The sequence below is a fragment of the Aedes aegypti genome, chromosome 3, assembly GCF_002204515.2.
Source record: "Aedes aegypti strain LVP_AGWG chromosome 3, AaegL5.0 Primary Assembly, whole genome shotgun sequence".
Classification (NCBI taxonomy): domain Eukaryota; kingdom Metazoa; phylum Arthropoda; class Insecta; order Diptera; family Culicidae; genus Aedes; species Aedes aegypti.
This window is the reverse complement of record NC_035109.1, coordinates 327346270-327364719: the sequence shown is the minus strand read 5'-3', so window position 1 is coordinate 327364719 and position 18450 is coordinate 327346270. Positions and strand designations below refer to the sequence as shown.

The 18450-nt window shown below is 39.3% G+C and overlaps 1 protein-coding gene across 1 annotated transcript in view; it reads left to right on the top strand.

The window, feature by feature from the left end:
- Window positions 1-18450, top strand: part of LOC5569794 (patched domain-containing protein 3) — a 324648-nt gene that overhangs the window by 110970 nt on the left and 195228 nt on the right. The window lies entirely within an intron of this gene.

Below are 18450 nucleotides of genomic sequence, written 5' to 3'. Positions count from 1 at the left end.
TAAAAAGCAGTATGTTTGATATCTGATTTGAAATTTATATGATTGATATTTGACAATCCCTTTATCAAATTATCTATCGTAATACTTGCATAAGCATGACGGGGTTGGTGGACTAATGGCTACCGCTTCTGGTTCATAAGCAGAAGGTCATGGGTTCAATCCCAGGCCCGTCAATTTCCTCATACTTTTTAGTTGTATCTTTCACTAATAACTGTGATAGATTCATAGCATTCACTAGAAACAGAGATGGACAAAAAAACGTTTCCCTATGCTTCCATTGTTCCATCATTATAGCCGCCTTTCCTTACGCCTGATACATAGGCAGTTTGCTAACCAAACAGCAAGCCTTCTCTGTCATAAATTTACCACCCCTACACCCTTCCCCATGAACCTTGCGTAAACGCAGTGGTATATACGGTCTACTGTGGGCGCCAGTTTATTGCATCATCAATTCTTCCCCTTACCCTTCATTGGTCCGCATTCTGACGTGACTGATTAGTCTCTTCAGTCTCTTCAGTCTCTTCAGTCTCTTCAGTCTCTTCAGTCTCTTCAGTCTCTTCAGTCTCTTCAGTCTCTTCAGTCTCTTCAGTCTCTTCAGTCTCTTCAGTCTCTTCAGTCTCTTCAGTCTCTTCAGTCTCTTCAGTCTCTTCAGTCTCTTCAGTCTCTTCAGTCTCTTCAGTCTCTTCAGTCTCTTCAGTCTCTTCAGTCTCTTCAGTCTCTTCAGTCTCTTGAGTCTCTTCAGTCTCTTCAGTCTCTTCAGCCTCTTCAGTCTCTTCAGTCTCTTCAGTCTCTTATGTCTCTTCAGTCTCTTCAGTCTCTTCAGTTTCTTCAGTCTCTTCAGTCTCTTCAGTCTCTTCAGTCTCTTCAGTCTCTTCAGTCTCTTCAGTCTCTTCAGTCTCTTCAGTCTATTCAGTCTCTTCAGTCTCTTCCCAAAAATCGTCTAATGTAACTAAGGACGACTGTCCATTAGGTGTTACGTGTCATGCAAAAGTTTAGGAAAACTCCAGTAAGAAAACAACTTTCTATCAAAAATTGTGACTTAAAGGACGGTTGGTCAAATAAAAAGATCAAATTGATTGGAAACCCCTGCGCATGGTAAAATCCGCCTCAGTGATTCAACAGAAACTTCAAAATCGCAATCTCATATGGTCAAAGTTACTTGGTCGCCCGGCTCAACGCACTGACCCAATTAAGGCCGCCACCGTACGCATGCTCGGAACTAGCCGTCGATTATTTCTCTGTCACTAAAGCTAAGTAAATAGGCATTCAAGGTGCCTAGCATATCAGCGTATCGCCAAGCTTGATGGCAAGAGGTCGATTAACCGACTGACTCACTCAACCGCTCGTTAATCGCTTCGAACGCAACGGAAGTGCACGAATACGTCGATCGGATGATGATTGATCGAACCCAGACATTAGGCAACTGCATCCATAGCTTCAGGTGCGTCTGGGCAACAACTTTTCAATAGGGCGTATCATTTTTCTTCGAAGCTAAAGTCCGCATTTGAGTTTTCCCATGCAATCTAACCTCACTATCGAATAAAAGGTGGATTTCTCGCGTAACTTTTAAAAAAGACCTATTTCAAATTAGATCTCTTTGTTTACTTTCTCTTTAATCAATAACTGAGCCACATTAACCTCTCCTGTTGCGTTTTTTTTTTTTGTATAACACGCTAACCAAAGACATTGTCTTACGATCTATAGAGAAAAACTTCTCAAATTCTTCAGTATTTCACTGTTATAATTGAAAGAGAGCGAAAGAGGGAGAATCTTTCACTGTAACATAGGTCATTCTGAAAAGATACGCGAGATTTTCATTTTCTGATACAGCCGGTGAGAGCCTTTCTTAGCATAGGACGTTACGTCCGCGACTACAAAGCGAAGCCATGCTGAAGGTGTCTGGAATCGAGTCCCGGTCGGTCCAGGGATCTTCGTAATGTAAATTTCCTTGACTGCCTGGGCGTAGTATATTATCGTATCTGTCACACAATATACGAATGTTTATGACAAACTTTGACAAAAATAACCTCAGTTAATACATGTGGAAGTGCGCATTGAACACTAAGCTGAGGAGCAGGTTCTGACTTGCTGAGGACGTAATGCCTTCAGCGACGTGAAAAGAAGTTGTTTACAAAAGCACATACGCCCTTTTGAAATGTTGTTGCTGAACTGCTTGAATCATTTTCTCGTTGTTCTCCACGGGTCGCTGCTAATCGCAGGCATACCGCCCGGATGGTGGATGCGTAAGGCGTAAGTTGGACGAGATGATAGGAGGGGACGTGCTTTTCCAACATTATAAATCAGCATGGGGCGACGAAGTCGATGATCTTGATATGGACCGGTGCATGTGCACGGCAGCGCAGTGTGGTCGTTCAGCAGTTCAGTTCATAAATAATCATTGGCTCACGAAGAGGAAAGCAGGAAACGGGTACAAGTTTTGAAGAGCGACTCGGTGTATTACTTGCTTGCTGCTCTTGAAAGACGATGAGAGAGTTGCAACACTTTCTCCACTTCTCGACGACGCGTCAAAACAACATGTTGCGTTTCCCAAAGGGCGACAAGAGGCAAAAAATATGATTGTGGAGCCCGGATGTGGATGTACGGGCAAGGTTACAGGCGTAATTTACGAGCGATAAACACACATGCTAAGCATAACGGGTCCGAGAATCTTTTCAAGTTGGAAATTGTTTTGATTTCTTAGGACAAAGTTTGTTTTTTTTTTCGATAAGCAAATGCAAAAATTATCATTTGATAGCGGAAGCAAATGATTAATAACTGTGGAAGTGCTGAAGCAATGAATCAATTGTCAGCCAACATGCAGCAACAAAGACATTGTCCTTTCCTATTCTTGTTGCAACAACAGTTTATCACACCTTGAACAGAATATGACAATGATCGCTCACCGGGCGCCCAGCGATTTACTAGGCTTTGCATTGCAATTTTCGAGAACTTTAAAAATGCCAAATTTTTATGATAATAAATCTTCGAGCTGTTTAGTAGAATACTTATAAGTAGATAAAAAAAAACCGAATTTAGTGCTATACCATTTAATTCCACTAGAGTTTGTATCCTTTGACAGATACGCGTATTTCGACCTCAACTGTAAGGCCGTCTTCAGTGTCGTGTTCTAGACTCGACTACTAGAGTCGAGTCTAGTACACGACACTGAAGACGGCCTTACAGTTGAGGTCGAAATACGCGTATCTGTCAAAGGATACAAACTCTAGTGGAATTAAATGGTATAGCACTAAATTCGGTTTTTTTATCTACTTTCAAATTTTTATGCCAATCGAACCACCCCTCGTAATTGCAAATTTGACAAAAACACATGGCTCACATTCTTCAATTTATATAAGTAATGAGTAAAGTGGGGCAAAAGTTCGAGTGGGGCAAGAGTTTCTTTTTAAGATTCCTAGCTCAATTCAAAACAAAACTTATAAATGTCATGGTGGTTCGAATGCTATTTAGATAAGAGACTTTCACTCCAAATATCATAGAAATCGATTGAGATTTGAAAAAGTTATGGCCATTTGCTGTTTTTCGACGTGATTATTGTAATTTTTGGTCAAACTTTCGTTGCATGGAACCAAATAAAGATGAAATCTTTTACAATATTTTATATAAGGGCGTTTCTAGGCCTATTATAAGTATGCTTTGAGGTGTGTTAGTTTTTGCATAAATGCTTGGAAACAATTTTGCATTAATGCTTGAAAACAATCAGCGGGGCAAAAGTTCGACCCATCGATTTGAACTCATAGAAAAATTTGCAAATCCCCTAAAATCCACATATTATCTTGAAATTTAACGAAATTTCCCTGATCGTGCGAAAAAGTCACCACAATTTCACATTTCTACTTAATTTTGCAAAAAAAAAAACTGCTGTTTTTAGGTATATCACAATTAACCCTGTTTTGGGCAATTTTTTGATGCAAATTTAGAATACATTTTTCGACAAACATAAATTCACGGCCAGTATAAAGTATGCCTATCATAAAAATATCAATATTTTGCGTTTTAGGCAGCGAACTTTTGCGATTCGAATTCTTACCCCACCGGTGGGCCAAAAATTCGTTTAAGACTTTTATAATTAAAATTAGGTAAATATTATGACACAAGTTTGTTCAGAAAAATTAGAACCAATATGTTGAAGGTTCACTGTGTGGTATTTATTTTGTTTTAACTGATATTGTTTTTCTGGAATCTTTTGCCCCACCTTAATCTATTGGACAAAGAAAATTGTCCTTCGACACTTTTGAAGAAAATCGTTTAAGACACCTACAGAATCAATTTTGAGTTAAATGTTGCCAAATATCCTCATTTTCAATTTTAAAACATTCAACCGATTCTGCTTCGAATGAGTGCTATTCAATCTCAAAAATTTCGATTACATCGTGTTTATCAGACATTTTACAATCAAAAGTCCGAAATTCCAGTGGTGTTTTGAATCGATTTTAAGAAATTGCGTTTATAAGGTTTAAAGTCCAAATTTATCATATATGCATTCGTCATCGTCATCAAGTCATCGAGCAATCTTGTATTTCGACGAAGAATTTATTGATTTATTGATTTACTGATAAACATATATAAAACAATATACATTAAAAAAAATAGTTCAGTTCAGTGTTGGCAATAGATGATTTTATTTTCAATATACCAGTCAGTATATATTAATAATTAAAGGTTATGTTTGGTTAAATAAGATGGCAGTATTTCTAGATTTTACTCTTAATCATGAACAGACGTTCTATCATTTTGGTCAAAAATTGAATTGTATACTCAATTTATGAAACAAAAAATCGTTTTTAAAATATATTTAGCATATTTGATAACACAGCAACCTAAAACTCAGCTTGTTACATTGAAATATATTTTGAATTAATAAAAAGCGCTTAAGTTATTTCATGTTTTACAATTGTGAACTCAACTTAAAAAGAGGAATCTGGCAACATTGTTCAGTTTTTTTATTGCCCATTGTTTGTTTAATGCTTAATAGGCTCAAAACACCTCAACTAAGCATTGAGCAATAAATTTCCCGTTGAAATCCAAGATTGTTTGGAATTCCGTATGGAAAATTCGGACTTTTTAACTGAAAACGCCATTACAAAATATTGGCTTAAAACGCCTCGGAGATTTAAGTATTTTTGACTGTAAAATGTCTGAAAAACACAATAGAATCAAAAGTTTTGAAATAAAACAAACTGATTCGAAAAAAATGTGATAAAAATCTTTATAATTGACAATAAAGTGCATCTGACACCATTGTATCCAACAAAAATATTTTTCTTACTCCTTATTCGATTTCCCTATAAAGTGCCGATTGTAATGTTTCTCTATGTGAAATAGTTGCAACGATATAAATTGAAGAATGTAAAAGAATTCGTGGGTTTTTGTCAAATTTGCAATCATGGGGGTTGGTTCCATGGGTCGAGGGGTAGTCCGATTGGCATTTTGTATATTTTAAGTTAATTAATGTTTGACCAAAAGTTGGTTGAAATCGGTGATGGTCGATTATTCCAATATATTGATATCGAGATATAGAATCATAGTAAATTGACCTTACAAGTTGAAAGTTGTTGAGTGGTCTTTCAAAGCTTTCAAAGATGAACACTTTAACTTTGACATGTTCTAGTTTTGTAGCCGTGTTTCGTTGCGGTCCTATTAGCTTGACGAAATGTATCACGTAGGCTACGCATCTGAGAAGTCGCTCCCACTTAGAAAAGCGCTCAACGAGAAAAAATGCTCGGCGTACCTTCAAAGAGTGTCCTTCTTTGATCGTTTTCTGTAGGCAAGCTCCTAGAACTGCTGCAAGTAATTCTGCCCGTGGTGTGAATGAAGGCTGAAGAGGTACAACTTTCATTTTTGATAACAGCGAACAGCTCCACGATCGACAATTTTCAAATATTCTGCCGCAGCGTAGGCTTCTGCACTAGCGCCCACGAATATGTTCAATTGTAGCGTATCAAAGCTACAGCGTTAATAGCCGGAATAATAGCAATCGCTTCCATTCTCTGTAGGTATATCAGCCATTGCTGCCAGCGAACGATAATGTTTGTAGCAAGCTTTTCATCCCAACCTGTCTTACTTTGCCATACTTGAATGAATCATTATATCTTTGCATGAACTACGAAGGTTGAAACTACTCCTAGGTCATATATGTTCATAACTATTTTAGGCAACTGTCGTTTAGTTGTATTAACATAGCCGTTGGTAGCCGGTAGGTAAACAACACATGTAATAGAGGCATTAGGTCAGGACCTTGCATTAACATGGTATTGAGCGATAATCCATCAACTCTAGCAGCGGCGTCCCAAACGAGCCGCACCTTGCTGGGTTTCTTAGGATTCAATATCACCCCCAAGTTCGTCGTTGCAGATACTCAGCTGTAGCTTTATGAGAAAATTATTTTTCTTGATATTGATATAATTTATTTCCGAACGTTGGCGTATAAAGCAGGATTTTTACGCAATCGTCGTTCGAAACAATCCATTCGTTTAACCGCCATCAATTTGCTGTCCGGAAACTCGAAATCATCGTACCATGCCCACACAGTTACGGATCACCCACAGTGACGGATCACTTTGGCGTTCAACATCGGATAACTCGCTCAAAACATAAACGTTGACGTAAAACATATTTTTCCCATGTTATACTATTTGTCTTCTACCATTTGTAATGTTAAGCACAACATTCAACCGCTAAATAACGGTGTTTTTGACAAATGTTTAGTTGGTACCACACAGCTATCATTATATGGTCGTTTTCTGTAAGAAGTGCCGTCAGCATTCATAAGCTCCCACAGGTGGTAAAATTCAAATATTATGGCATGTTTTATGCTCGTTTGCTTCGATTTAGTATGAATTCATCTTTGGAAAACATTTTACATGAATTTTTATTCAAAACACCGAATATTAGCACTTCTAACTAGTGATCCATAATATGGACCAGGAAATGATTGTTTACCACGGTTATGGATCACTTCCAAAAAATGTAGATTACTGCTATTTTATGCATTGGATTCGACATTTTCAGACAATAGCAGTAAGGATAAAACTAATAAAACTTCAAGGTTTGTAAATTTCATATTTTAGCAGACAAAAATGGGTGGAAAACTTGGTGTAGAGCGGAAACAGTTCATGTCTCAGTTACTACAATGCAGTATCACAATAAAAAGGGCATTTTACCCTTGTTTTCAGCTCTAACACTGCTATTTTTTGCAGTAACATATGTCACATTGTTAACTTTCGCCATACCATGCAATACAGATGCATTGAGTTGAAAATCTCTTGATTTTGCGCACTGATCCGTAATATGTCACAATTTGATCCATAATATGAAAATTGATCCATAATATGGTTTTCAGGAACCGACACAATTTTTAATTTTTATGCAATCCTATGTAAGTATTACACTCAAAACAGTTTACTAACCGAAGTTCCAATTTGAAACGATTCGATTCGTGCTTTTGAATTACAATTTTACGTTTTCCATGTCGTTTTATTGAATTTTATAGGTTGGACTCCACACTATTTGATCCATAACTGTGGGGTCATGGTACTTCCACAAAACGACAGTTTTAAAACGACCACTAGGTGTTCGTACCGATGACTCATTGAGAATAGAAAACGCTCGTTGTTCTTCCGATCCTTTTACTACCGGCACTATTGCGATGCCTAAGTTTTCCAGAACAAAAAACTTGCGAACGTGATCGTGTAAACTTTGATCATCTCGCTTCGTGCAGGGTGCAGGGTGCTACTTGGGCACATCCATGATTCACTTTGGCATGGGGGGTTTTTCTCGGCCAAATCGTCTGAAACTTTACAATAAGAAGCACTTCAATACGACGCATGTTGTGGCCAAATATGAGCTCAGTAGCTTTCAAAAATCCCCACTGCCGAAGTGAATCAAAAGTGCCAAGAATAAGATCCGGCTCCCTATACATCTACCGGTGTGGAAAGTTGATCTCTGCTCCTCGTCGACTTCCACAGACAACCCAGCCCAAGCGGGTCATCGTGGCAATCGGCTCCTGCTCTTGTCCTTCCCTCAATTTAAGTCATACTAGTAGATGAACATTATTGAGACCGCTAAGTATACCGGGAACAGCAGAATCCAAATCGCAAACCGGTAGGTTCTTAAGATGTTCAAACTAATCGGCTAATTGTTTGTTCAGGTAAACCTAGATAACGCACGGTGTATACTTCCGACATTTGATAACGCTTATCGTTTCCTTCGCCAGATACTTGTAATGAAAACATCCGAGTATTCTAGTTCTTCTTAATTCCTCCAATCCAATGGACCAAAAGGGGCTCAGCGACGCCATCCAAGCCAAGTGCATCGGCTATTTTGTCCTCAATCAAAGAAACAGACTATATATCGTTAAGGAAGGCATATGTGTCCATTTTTCCTTTTCGTCCAAAAAGTTTCACAGGAATCATCCGGTAAAGGTTGAACGATGATGGTTGACGGTGAAGGAATACGGTCCCATTCTTTCCTGTGTCGCCCTCCTGACGATCTTGGGATAGAATGTGCGTTGATGTACGCCCGATCTTTTCCCTAATTGATCGATCATCCTTAATCACTTTCGAGGAACCCCCATTCCTAGATACAATACAGCTTCTTGCAGACACAACGTTTGCCATGTATTCTCCGAAAGTAATCAGGTCAACTACTTGAAGTTGACGTTGATGTAAAGCCCAATTGAACTTCACTGCGGTTGGTAATTTCTCAACAAGTTTATTTAGGAGAACCGGATTCGAAAGATAATTTTCCAGCCCAATAAGAGCTTTCAGATGCCCGCATGAATTTTGCACACCAAACCGAAACTCACTAGCGTATCCAATCGTTCGTTTTTCCGCCGGTGTGTTATGAACTTTAGCTATCAAGCTCTGTACAATTTGTTCTGGTTTTCCTTACTAAAGCTGCATAGTGGAAATCACTTGCACCACAGCTTAGGGGTGGAGCAGAAAACTGCTAATTGCTTCCTAGCCAGTTCCATTCAAGCACCTTTGAAGACGAAGCAAGTTTTCAGAATCTGAGTAGCTACAAGCTTGAGTTGAATGATTGTAGCTACTGATAAATAGTAGTCAATCTGTTGGGTCACCCGCAAAATAGGTAGTTCTCGATTAACCACTTGTCTGCCAGGCAACTGCTGAGGAGTTGGTGGCAATTGAGGAGGAATAACTACATGGTTCAATACTGGGGGAGCCAACACTGGAGGATTGAACACTGGATACTGAATTTGATTATGCCTAACGGAAAAGTCGTCAGTATTCCTGCAATCTGCGTCGAAGTTCGAGCGCCCACACACAGGAGTGTTGAGTTCAGGTACCTGCGTTGGAACTCGGGTCGCGGAAATGGATATCATGTGAAGGCAGCAGAGTACCGCTTTGCAAAGCATCAATTACCGGAAATCCATTGGAATGAGTCGAGATGTTACCAAATACAGGAAACGACTTTTCCCGATAGCCACTTATGTACCAGATGTCTTCTTGGCGAGGAAGCTCGATATGTTCACGATGGTCCAATAAATTTGGTATCGTTGCGATGGGAAGACCAGTCGACGGCCGTTGGTTGAAAATTCCGCCGTCCCGATTCATTGTCATCGACGCTGGGTGTTTTACTGTATTCTCTTGAGTTCGCTGATAGTTTCTGTATTTCTGCTCTACACATTGTAGGTATTCCAACTCCTTCTGTTGCTGCCGTGCTCTTGTGTCTGACGATACATTGAATGGAGGTATTTAACTGTACCAACTGCAAGCAGCTTGGTCACAGTACCAGCTTTTGCGACATTAAGCCCCGTTGAGTGCAACCAAGCTCACTTGGAAGATGCTAGCACACAGGAAGCTGAAAAATGTAGCTACTGTCGCGAGGATTTTCATGACTTGCAGAAGTGCCCGGTATACAAAAGGCGCATTCGAAATGAGAGTCGCTCAATTGTGAAGCGCTCCAAAAAGACGTATACAGAAATGTTGAAATCTTAAATCCGCCAGCAAAAGAGTCTTCATCAGCCATCCCAGTTGGTTACTCTTTTCAAGAGTTACCTTCCGATGAAGCGAAAGACGACGAAACTGATGAGGAGATTCTTAGGAGGTACACGCACCCGAAAGTTTGCCTAATTCCAAAGGAGGTTCCCCGGGCACGCGTGGACTGATAACTTTCACAGACTGATGAATGCCTTTAAAGCTTTTCGTAGATATGATACCTCAGAACTTTATTTAGAGTACTCGCAACTCAAAAAAAAAAAGCTGAAGAATCTATTCAAAGCGAAGAAGCGTAGTTATTGGCGGCGTTTCATTGATGGCCTCTTACAAGAATCTTCAATGTCGGCGCTTTGAAGAGTGGCTCGCAACATGCGAAACCGCTCATCTTCAAATGAGAGTGATGAATACTCCAACCGATAGATATTCAACTCAAAACGCTAAAAAGGTCTGTCCAGACTGAGTTCCAGCTCATCCGCCTTTTTGAGAAACTCCAAGAGACAATTCTTTGGACAGAGCATTCACTATGCTGGAATTTTTTATTTGGTCTTCTTTCATCAAACAACTCCTCTCCAGGACGCGATATGATTAAGTTGAATATTCTTAAAAATCTCCCCAATATCGTAAAAAAAACCGTTGCTTGACTTGTTCAACTCATTCATGGAGTACAACATCGTTCCACGTGAATGGAGACAGATCAAAGTATTAACTATTCAAAAGCCTGAAAAACTAACGCCTGATCACAATTCATACTGCCCGATCGATATGTTATCAAGTTTAATGATTTTTTTAGAAATAATCCTATGGCGACCACTGGGTTGAATCAAACTATATGCTTTCTAGAAATAAATTAGGTTTTCGCAATGGTAAAGGATCAAATGATTGTCTAGCGTTGCTTTCATCAGATATTCAATTAGCCTTTGCAGACAAGGAACAGCTGGCTTCAGTCTTTCTGTTCATTAAGGGCGCTTTTGATTTAGTTTCCATAGATATATTGTCGGAAAGCCTGCACAATAGTGGACTACCTGGGATATTGAATAACTTTTTGTACAATTTGTTGTCAGAAAAACACATGAGCTTCACTCTCGGCCAACTGACAACTTCCAGAAATAGCTATATGGGCCTTCCCCAAGGCTCATGTTTAGGTCCCTTGCTTTATAATTTCCATGATAAAGATATTGCCAACTTTTTGCAAGAGTTATGCACGCTGAGACAACTTGCAGATAATGCCGTGGTTTCTATTGAGGGTCCACGAGCGGAAATCTGGCAAAGACCATTGCAAAATTCCCTTGATAATCTATCCACTTGGGCTATAAATTTATGGGATCGTGTTTGCGCCGAAAAAAAAACTCAACTGTTTGTATTTTCTCGTAAGCGGAATCCAGCCCAACTCAAGCTTAAGCTTTTGGAAACAGACATCGACCAGTCTTTGACTTCAAATATCTTGGGTTTTGGTTTGATTCAAAATGCACTAGGCGAATGCATACTAAGTATTTGGCAGAAAAATGCCTTCAAAGGATCAATTTTCTACGAACAATTGCCGGAACATGGTGGTGTGCTCATCCGGAAGACCTCATAAAAGTCTATAACACAACAATTCTCTCTGTTCTAGAGTACGGCTCTTTCAGTTTCCTCTCAGCAGCAAATAGCCATCTTGTTAAGTTCGGACGAATTCAATATTGTTATTTGCGTATTGCCCTAGATTGTTTGCGCTCAACACATAATACGAGCCTGGAGGTACAAGCAGAGGTTTTACCGCAACAGAATCGGTTCTGGGAGTTTTCGCTAAGAATACTCATTAAGTGTGGAGTGAGCAACACACTCGTTATCGAAAACTTCTAGGAAATGCTCAAACTGACTACTCAGTCAAAAATCCACATGTCATCTGGCATAAGTTTTCCATGTTATAATCCTCCATGTGTACGCTTCACTATTGACAATTCCTCTGTTGAATACAATCTGACCATGAAACAAGCTATTCATGGAATTCCAGATCAACTTTGATGTATAACTATTCCGCGTATTTTTAACGCTAAGTACCAGAATGTCGAATCCGCAATGTCGAGATCCATTGATATGGGACTCGTCAGTTAAATAACTGACGAGTCCCATATCAATGGATCCTCTGGGTTCGGTGTCTTCAATGAAAACTCTTCCGCCTTCCAAACACTTCAGGATTTTTGTACGGGTTACGTTGCTGAGCTGGCAGCAATCAACTTCGCTTTGGGATGATCTCCAACATGCCGCACACCACTTATTCATCGTCTCGGATAGCCTCAGTTCTATTGAGGCACTCCGATCGATGAAACCTGTAAAACATGCATCATACTCTCTTACACACATAAGAGAGCAGATGTTTGCCCTGGTCGAAAGATCATATAAGATAAGCTTTGTATGGATCCCCTTACATTTCTTAATTTATGGCAATGAGAAGGCGGACTCTCTTACAAAGGTGGGCACTGAGGAAGGTGAGATTTATGATAGAAGAATTTTACACGATGTCTTTCATTTAGTACGTCAAAGTTTTCTTCACGGTTGGCAAAGCGGTTGGCTAAATGGCCTACTGGGACGGTGATTGCATTCCATAATTCCTAGAGTTTCCTTGCGAGCGTGGTGGAAAGGTTTGGATATAAGTCGAGATTTCATTCGCATGATGTCAAGACTTATGTCCAACCATTACTCGCTAGACGCACATTTACACAGGATAAATCTCGCGGTAAGCAATATTTGTAATAAGTGTGGTTCCGGTTATAATGACATCGATCACGTAGTTTAGCAGTGCCCAGATATGGACGCCTCCAGAGCGTAACTTTTGAATACCCTTGCGGCCCGAGGTAGACAACCCTATATTACAGTTAGAGATGTGCTTGGCACTCGCAATTTCATTTATATGGTCGCCATTTACTATTTCCTTCGCTTGTCTTGTATAAAAGTTTAATTTTCTTGTGTTTTCTTCCCCAGTTTTTTTTTGTGTGGATTGAGGATTCCGGCCATCCGGCAGACGAATACCGACAAATTCGAAAGAATTGGTACCAACGCCATGATACGATAATCAACTACCACGATATACCTCCCGGATGAGCTATTATTATTTTTGATACTGAAAAAGTAAATAAATTTAAAAAAAATACAAGAAATGAATTTCGGCTCCGTAAAGCGTTAAACGCGTTTGAGCTGAATAAAAAACGAACTAGTTAAAAAAAGTATTTAGAGAAAGTAATCTAGAGAATATAAAAGTTGAATATTTTGATTGAAAATTGACACGTGCTGCTGTTATACCGAACAACACAGTACATCAAATCAGTTACTACAAAAACTGTTCGTTTCTGCAAACCTTGAACCTGGTATCAACAGTTTGTTCCTCAATAAAGTTTCCACTTTGCACAAACTGCCAAATCATGGCACTCTATCCCAAAAGATCTAACACACCTTCGCAGTGACGCAGATACCCAACATGGAGTAAACAGATAAAATTCAATGCTAGTTAAAAACTTTATTAATTAACTGCTATTCGTGATGGTTTCTGATAGAATCCGTAAGATGATGGATGCTCCTCATAAGATAGCATTAATGGGTGCCTAATTTGTTCTGGACACATATTCTAAGAGTGTTATTACTTTTCGTTGAAAAGAACATGAGCGTTGTTATAAAACCATTCTAAATTCACCGGAAATGTGGAGCTAAAAGCATTCGTACGAATTGTAAGTAAGTGCTCTTGCAAAAAAATGTATGCTCTCAAATAAAAACACGCATAATAACAAAACAGTAAAGATTGGTGGATCTTTGCCTGCTAATTTAGACCATGCATAAAGAATCTGTGCTTCTTTTTCTTCTTCTTGGCATTATGTCCCCACTGGGATAGAGCCTGCTTCTCAGCTTAGTGTTCAATGAGCACTTCCACAGTTATTAACTGAGAACTTTCTTTGCCAAACTTGCCATTTTCACATTCGTATATCATGTGGCAGGTACGATTATACTCTATGCCCAGGGAAGTCAAGGAAATTACCATTACGAAACGATCCTGGACCGACCGAAAATTGAACCTAGACACCTTCAGCATAGCTTTGCTTTGTAGCCGCGGTCTCTAACCACTCGGTTAAGGAAGGCCCCTGTGGTCTAACATTCAAATCAAGCTGTAGATGTTTCTATTTTCATTTGAATCCGTTAATCCATAAACCCTATTCTGATTCCGCAATTAGTCCATCTCGGAACAGTTTTGTTGCCATAAGCATTGTCTTCCAGTTCTGCCTTCTACCTCTCTAGATCTGAAGTCCATTTAATTGACTTACTAATTATAATGAGCCATTTCCCGAAATATGTTGTCCCACATTTAACCTTACCCCCGAGCCGTTGCGGAAAGTTCACCGCTAGTCATCGTCTCAAAACAAAACACCAATTCGTCACTTCTTTCACGCTGCAACTCCGCCCATGAACTCTGAGAGCAACCAGTTGAAAGTCGCGTCGCGCTACAAAACGTGTCATCTTTCGTCGCTTTTCTCCGCGGCACGAACCAACCAAGTAAATAAATGGCACAGAAATCACTGCAACCGACAACCCCATAGTGCCTTTATTGCTCCATTGTTGCTCTGCGGCTTGGTTTGTGTTGCTTGTGGTAGAACGTTGGCCAATCTCTCACACCGCCCCCTAGTCCAACCATCCACCCGTTTAGCATAAATTCGCATCGTTAACCTTGTACTTTATTAATAGTAATTGTTTAATTTCTTTCCACCTTACCCCGCTTGATGCAAGCTCGCATCATCGCGCTTCCCAAGACGGGAGAAAACTGCAAATGAATGAACGCTAGCACTCCAAATAAGCGACTGAGAGCAGTGGTTCCCAACCTTCTGAAGCTGTGGGCCCCTTTGAAGTTCCACAAATATCTCCCGAGCCCCCCATAATGAATACTTTTGAAGTTTATTTTAATAAGCGTTCGGCTTTTTTTTTTTCAAAAGTTCGCAAAACCAAAAGTTCGTGAGTTCTACTGATTTTAAATTACAAATTTTCATAACTTTGTTATTTTCCCTACAATTGTGAATCTCTTCAAAATCAAATCAAATTTCCTTTACAAAAAGATCCTCGGCAGGTGCAATTAGGCCCCAACGACCCTCTGCTTGGTCTTGCGGAAAAAATCTCGATCGATATCCTCCTGAAAAGTCATCATGACCCCCAAGAAGTTCGCGAAATATTGGTTGTTAACCCCCGGGCTGGAGGATGGCGCTAAAACCAAGCTGCCTAGTAATTCTGATGAATGCTCAACTCTTTATACTTCAGTGCTGGGGCGTGCTGAAGTGTGTTAATTTTATGTTGTTTAATGTGGCAGCTACCTAGCTAGTTGGAAGTTCACGCGCTCATTGGGAGCAGGGTCGGTGGGGAAAGAACGGTGCGAATGTGGGGAGGCATTTGTGAATGTCGGTGATGGAGGAGGCAATTCAATTCGCGGCGTAACTTTCCTCGGTTGGTTAGTGGGGTTGATCCGCGAAATGATGCCGTAGACTGCGAGGCACGAACGATCATTAGTAAGCGATTTTCTGCTACACTAGTGAAGCTACCGAAAAATTTGCAACGAGGGGTTCTGAGTGATTCGTTTAAAAGTGGGTCTCCTGTATAATAGAGATTTTTGTGGAACAATGGATAGATTAATATTACATGGGATAGTTTTTTTTTGGGGGATTTTTGCCCAGGTATGCTGGAATGATGATTTTCCAAATTCTCTACAAGCTTAAAACATCTGGTATGGTATGCAGTTAGGTATTTATTATACAGCATATATTGTTGACTACATTGACCGATTAACGATTGCGACATTTCTTTTGAAGCATCCTGTACACAAGTAGGTACAAATTTTTTAGGCGTTAAAATGGAAACGCTGATAATCAAGGTTATATTTTTTTGCGTTTACGAGTAGTGTTTGAACCTTTGATCGCGTCACTTGCTCCTGCGAGGGTGGGTGGGGTGATGTGACCAGAATCAATCGTGTTGCGCGTCGTTCGCGTAATACGGTGAATAGTGTCGCGGATCGCGTAAGTAGTCCCGATCCGCTTAAGCGTGAATATATCATGGATCGCACCACCAATCAAAGGGTACTCCCAGATCTTTACCTAATCCCACTAGCCCAATATCCTTCCCATGACAACAGTGAAGATGCAGAAGATTCTTCGGTCTCTAGTAACAATGGATGTCCAACTAACATTCCTTCTCATCCCACGACCGTAAGGACGTGGCCGGCGCCTTTATTGACTTTCAAATTTTGAGCTCTTGATTTGTGCACATTGAGGATGGTGAGCTAATCCCAAGCCTCATTCATTACATCTCTGTGCACTTCAATTTCTCTGGTCAATCAAGAAGTAGCAACTACAAATTGTACGGTAATTTATGTTCATGCTTATGCTATATTTGTTTGCGTTTCCTTTTTTATGTATTTGATATTTCAATGTTTTTTTGATTCAAAAAGAGAGCTTCAATAGACCAAAGGCATCTAAATTTTATAAAATCACACAAAATCTAATCGCATTGCTAAAACTCCCACGTTTTGATTGTAGCTGAGAGAAACTTGTCTTTATACAAAAAGAGATGACATTGTATTGAAGTCCAGAGACCTGCATACTTGTCACTGTCTGTAACATACCATTGTTTAGTATTCTACCATAATTAAGTATTGCTCAGTAATTCAGGTTTAAAAAACATACTTTGAAACAATCATAAATACCTCGGTAGTAGTGAACTGTGGATCCACGGACATTTATGCAAACAGCATTACACACACACACCCCAAGGACTCGGAGATGCTTCTACTCCGCCTGATTTGTCCATCCACCCGCTGAAAAATAGGTCTGTCCGACTTCCGATTAGGCGTCCGATCGATTCTAACCTCTCTTCGTCAAGCCGAGAGAATGAGCGATTTGTTCAGGTGTACCGCGCGGAGAGCTTTCGCGTAGTGAGAACACCCGACAAGACGAATTCGTCACTCCGTCTTGTCGTCGAAGAGCTTTGCAGCCGAACAATCTAATAGGATCTAATGGGCAGTATAGATTCTATGTATTTTTTTTTTGCGTAACTTATTCATGAGCAAAATCTTGTATCACACATTATAATTGTTTTTTTTTTTTTCTAATCTTCTCTTTTGTAGGTAAAACAACAAAGTCATCACTTTAAGCAGCATACCAGTTTCACAGACAAGGCAAGACAAGTGCCTGATTGTAAGTACACATTGACAGATTTAATCATTCTTGCATTATATTATTATTCACGTACGTATTTACAGTTTACTTAGTATACTGTCAAAAGATCTAAGACTTATTTTCTAAAGAAACGAATAGGAATCACTTTATTTAGTTCTATTATGAACAATTCATCTGAACTCTCTAAAGTTTATTCTTGCTACTGCTGAAATAACTGCATGTAATCCTAAGATTTGAAATGCAAATAATAAAAGGTTATGTGTGAGTAAAATTTACTGGTTTTCCCCAATCTTGTGGTATGGAAAGACATTCTCATACTATTGATTTCAAACCTGATTAATAGCTTGAAAAATTTGAAAGATGCCTGGAGCAGAATTAAGCATGATTAAGGCATTTATCACAGTATTCCTGAAATGAAATTATTTGGCAAACAAACTTGGTGTTGGAAATAACTGAATGATTTCCTGTAGTATTTAGTGACTCCAGACTTCTACTAGATGTATCATTTGTCCATGAATAAGACTGTCAACCTGTACAATCAAAGGGTAAAATAATAGTGAGAACAGATCGAAATAGACAGTCCACTTGGTTAGCTTGTGCATATTTTCAAATGAATACTTGAATGGGTCCCTAGTATTATAATTTAGTCGTTGGTAAATACCTGCAGTTCATTTATATTTCACAGTGTTATATAACTCATCAAATTCTTTTTGTTATTATGCCAAAATCGTTACTCATTTATGAACCAAGGTTAGGTAAGTCGTATCTCGTAGAGATAACCACGAAACTTAAATATATGTATAGGTACCATATTGTGAAATAGTTTCTAACGAATTAATCGAATTAAATTTACAGTCTGAAAGCTGCTGAACCCCTAAGCTGCTTTTGAGAGGTTTTCTTTGCTCCCGAGAAAGTAACGGCCCTAACATTTGGATTAGAAGAAATCAAATCTAGTACCTATATGGATTTTTTTGTGAACAAACGATCATCACTTCAGTGGACAAAAAGTCGAAAACACAAAAGGTCGAAGAACAAAAATAAAGAGACAAAAGGTCGAAAATCTTATTTCAAAGAAGAAAAAAAATCCCACCAAGCAAAACACTTCTTATTCTTTCGATTCATTTTGTCCTTTCGAGCTTGGCTCTACCCCATTTGGCATAAAGCCATTTGGCATAAAGCCATTTGGCATAAAGCCATTTGGCATAAAAAAGTATGAAATTTGGCACCGTAAAGTGGGCTCGCTTTAATCAATCTTATAATGTTCTCTGATGTCTGTCTTCCTTAATTTGTGATAATAT